The sequence below is a fragment of the Antrostomus carolinensis genome, unplaced genomic scaffold (genome assembly GCF_000700745.2).
Source record: "Antrostomus carolinensis isolate BGI_N321 unplaced genomic scaffold, ASM70074v2 scaffold7657, whole genome shotgun sequence".
Lineage (NCBI taxonomy): Eukaryota > Metazoa > Chordata > Aves > Caprimulgiformes > Caprimulgidae > Antrostomus > Antrostomus carolinensis.
Genome location: NW_010327959.1, coordinates 21,742 through 26,769, shown reverse-complemented (window position 1 = coordinate 26,769; position 5,028 = coordinate 21,742).

Below are 5,028 nucleotides of genomic sequence, written 5' to 3'. Positions count from 1 at the left end.
CTAGAATTGTGGCATTTCTCATATGTGCTGGCAGATTAAACTGTGGTGGTTATGAAGCAATCTCCCTTCCATCCTGCAGCCATCCACCATGTCTCCCTCGAGTAGGGAGCAGCATCCCCATTGCGGGATCAGCTGGTAAAGAGGCACAGCAGCTCCTCCACCACCATCACGTATCACAGTTAACTTCACAATGTGCTTTTTGGTATCTCCTGTAAACTATCAAGAGATAAGATACTCCTCACCAACAGATCCTCTTTCCTACTTAGCAGAGATGTTCAGGCTGGCTCCAGAATAGGTTAAAAGTTGTTCTCTAAGAGTTTCAGCATAGATTTTTCTCATCTACTCAGATCCTCCACAGCCAACACCACTGCAAGGCAATGACTTTGGGCAGGTACAGAACAGCTGGGGATCCTAATCAGTTCAGCCATCTCAGCTTAACCTGCTGCTATACACTAGCTGCACCCTCCCTATTCCGCAGCTCTTAGCACTTTTCTAGAGCTTCTGAGCACTGAGGGGCTTATGAAGTGTCCTGCCTCACCATGGGCTGTCCAGGACTCAGGATGTACAGCAGAGTGGAATGCTTTGTGGGGGACCCAAAAACTTACACTGCCCGTGGTTGCAATGCTTCCTAGCTCTTATTAAAGAGAAAGATTAGCCTCTACAAGTGTCCAGTCCTCTCTCAGAATTACCCACCACATCACACACAAAACACACTCAGATTCACCTTAGAGCTGGGGCTGCTATGAAAGAGTCCCTTTAAAGATAAATTAAAAGTGTGCCATGTGTAAATCAAGCAACCTGCACCTCTGAAGCCACACATCTTCACTAGGAAGAAAGGGCCTCAAGCCAAAGGCAATAAAATATCTCAGTAGGACTGGTGGAGTTTAAATTCCCTCTTTGAAGTACCACACAGTACTGTTCTTATGTGTGCTAATGAATAGCTCAGCACCCTCAGAGTAGTTAAGCACTACAAGGAATTATGAGATGCCATGTGCCAGCCACTATTTTCTGTGAAGTCACTGGCAACGCTTTTGCTGTAGTTTGACTCTCTGCAGCCTTAAAAGTGGCATTGCTGAGGGTTTCCATAGAAGGAGGGAAAGGAAGAAAGTGGAAGCAGGTGTACTGGGTAAAGAATAAAAACCCTGCAATTGATTTCTGAAGGGTGCCGAGCACCAATTTCAGCAGCAGCAAACACAAGTGTTCAGCAGCACTCTGGACAAGCATGTCAAAGAAGGATCAGACAGAGGCATGTAGAAATGCAAGTTACCTATTCTCTAATCCCTCTCACTCCTTTTGCTTATGTTCATTTGCAAAAGACTAAGGCCAGAAAAAGCATTTAGGTATACTGTAAGCAATAGCAAATCAACTGCTTTTGGACATAAAACCCCACAGCTCTCTGCTGTCTAAAAAAAAAGACTGCACAGGACAGCTTTCACAGGAGGTGCACGGTATTACCAGGTGGACCAAAGCCAGGAGTCAAAGCCAGGATAACAGCAGAGAGAAAATAACTGTGAGAAGCTATTAACAGCAGCTCAGTGGCTTCTAAGCTTAGTCTTAGTTTTGCCAGCAGGAAAGGTTCTGGGTACTGCTTCATTGAAAGGAACACAGCCTCATTTGAGCATCTGTTTGACCTGATAAAGAGCAGCATTTCTGGTATTGTATGGGCTTGAAGTGACATCACACTGCACAGCAGCCTTGAGAACACATCCAAGAAAACTTATGGTGAGGGATGCTCTTAAAAACATTAAAGTGCTTTTGTTTCTGTACTCTATAGGCACTTCTCTTTGTCTCCTAAACCCTCACTCTCCATTCCTTGACTTAAAAGGTTGATGCAGAAGCTCCAGTATATCTTGTGAAGCATCAGAACTACGGTGACAGCCTCAGTCTCCATGTGATCCCTGGGAATTCAGTGGCAGGACCAGTCTTGCTCAACCTTCCTCAGGAGGAACTAAGCTCAGCAGCATCACCCTCTTCCAGCAGTCAGGTTACTCAGCTCTACCAGCTAACTAACGTTAACTTGTCTTTTGGAAAGATTAACAGGGTGGGGGGAGATGGACACAGTCCAGACTCCAGCTCTTCTCCTGGAAAGCCTCCCTTCCCCACACACACATACCCCTAACCCAGCTAAAGAACTCCCCTTTGAGAACCAGGGGCACCTCTCCTTGGTCTCTGCTGCCCAGCAAAGAGCTCTGCCCTTTACCAGCAGCCTGTGCAGGCTCAAAGAAGCAGTCCTGCCACAGCGTGCCCCAATTTCCCATGGCAGAGAATCCTTAACCCTGCAGCAATACTGCACCTTGAAGTCTGCTCATTACCCTGGAATCAGTCAACACCAGGCAGGTCTCTGGGTAACAGCAAAGAAAGAAATATTAACACAGTGCTCTTTAGGAGAAACGTAAAAACCAAAACAACACCCCCCACCCCCCCGCACACTTGTTTTTACTTACACTCTGATCAGTTCCAAGAAGTCTGTTTTTCACCCAGCATGCTGCTGTCAGGATACACACAGTCTCGCAGTTGACTCCCATTTGTCATGATTATTTTTTCCACCAAGAGAGATCCTGCCTTAGGAATACATGTTATCTTTACATATCCAAACTGCCAGCAGCCTGAGATACAGTGAACTAAATAGCTCACCATCACCAAGAGATTAAAGTCCTTCACCTTTTTCCCACCTCTTCCCTCCCTACACATTCCTTGTCAAGTCTTATTGCCCTCTGGGGTCATCCACAAGCCAGAAGAAATGAATCCCAGCTCAGATGGACATGAGATCCTTGCCTCAGGCTTTTCTCCCTCCCTGGAAGGCTTCTGGGCAAGACCCAATTTAATCAGGGGTCACCTGTTCAACAGACTGACCAAAAGCTCCCACCTCTCTTTAGAAACATCAGTCTCTAACTCAGGAAATGGTTCAGCCATTCTCTTCTCAGAAAATAAACAGAACATGTGAATAAGTGTCTCACAGGCACCTACAAGTATAGCCTGTAATGTTGTAGTGGTGCTAAATTAGGACAGTCGTAGGTAATCTCTGAAAAACAGAAGGAACCTGGGTTTTTTACCCCCCACAGTAACTACTGTGACTAGTTTTCACAAACAGTTGCCCAAGTCGAATTAGAGAGGATGGTTGTTACATGAATTAGCATTTGAACTCACATGTATCTAACAAGTCCCAGCGTCAGATGATGTTTTCCCTCTGGCCCCAGCCTCCCCAATTTTTCTTTCACATAAATTCTCTAATATCTCAAACTTTGAGCATATGCTATAGGTGTTGTCTGTGAAGCTACAAATAAGAGCCACTCCCCAACACCTATTTTCAGGGAACTTACAGGAAGTCAGTATCTTTACAATGTACGTGTCAAATAAAATTGCACTTGGCAAATAGATTCAGAAACTGTAGAGAAAAAACACAGACACAGAAGAAAAAAAAACAAACAAAAAACAAAAACAAACAAACAAACAAACAAAAAAACCCCAAACCAACAACAAAACATTTAACAAATGTGCATGAGCTCAGATGCCCAGGCATCGTTTCCTTAGAAACTAGGCTAAGGACAGGAAAATCCTTTAACCAACAGCAATGTCTGTAGCAGAGCATCAAGATTTAATAGTAAAGCCTTGTGCTTTAGAGTATAAGCTTAAAAATAAAAATCCCCCCTTTCCTCCAGATTATACAGCTGCAACACACTGACAGGAGTAGATAGCGATTGCCTTGTAAGGTTCAGACACTAAAATTGCTAGCAACAAGTGCATGGCTGTGCATGATACAGATGAGATTGTGATAAACATCATCCTTCCAGAGAACTGGCAGGGGGCTGCTGTATTATCAGCACCCAAGAAAGGATTCTCAGGCAAGTCATCTGTATTTACTATTCCAAATTTCAAAAAAACTCCATCTAGATCTTGAAGGAAGAAAGGGATTTCACAAAGTAAAGGGGTTTAATAGGAATTGGCCACTGTGCCTAGCAGCCCACCTGAGGAATAAATGGAGAACAGCCCAGCATTAGCACCTACTGCACGTTTAAGGCTACTTTTTGAGAAAGTTCTCCAACCCAAATCTTTTGCCAAAACTCACAGTGAATGGCATGAAGACAATTTTTAGGCTTGTTTCATACAGGGACAGTTACTAATGGAAACACTCTAAATGCATATAGATTTCAAACAGTAAAAATCCATAGTACAGGTGTTGCATAGCATGGGAAACCCGTAAGTTATGAGGCATATAACTCTAGTAACACTGCTCTAGAGTATATCAGAGAAGACTTCTTCCTGCAGGACTCCAGAATAGTTTAGATGTAGACTTCTATGTGTCAATGATGCAGCTGTCTCAATGTGCAAAGCAGCAGAAATCAGTTCTTCAAAACACATGGAAGTGGAAAGTAGTTTTTTTCAGAGTAGGCATTGGACAGTGCAAAGGTGATTCTGGTCCAAGAGGGTCAAGGATCTTCCTGCTTTGTGGTATAAGTGGGGAAAATTATCTCAGAAGAGAGAGAAGGGTGAGTATTTCTGACCACATTGGTTGGTTAGAGGTCTTGATTGCAAGAGGATTGAAGGTTCATTCCCAGCACTCTGGGCACAATCTCTGGCTCTGGATAAAATCTTAACCTGTCAGTGGTGCGGAGTATGTGTATCTTCAGAAATATTAATAGTGGCTGGAAGAAACAGGTTCCTCCATTACTATTTAACTGAAGAGAAGGTGCCTGATTGTCTGATATTGCAATCTTTGAGCCAGTGGAAACAGAAAAAAACATGAAACCTGTTCGCAAGCTGATTATTATGCAGATCAGCAATCGTTATCCTTTCTCTCATTACCTCAAATGCTTTCTGCCATCTGTTGGTAACAAACCTGCATCTGGCAGATTACCAGAGGAGCCCTAATCAATGGGTAATTGGGGTAGAGGATTGTGTGGACAATCCTGGCAATGAAAGCACAAAAAAACTTGGAGCAGGAGAAGAAAGTTTGCCTATCACAAGTGTGATCTCCTACACTCAGCATTTCTCTGCCATTCTGACAGAATTCCTTCTTGTTGGGAAGAG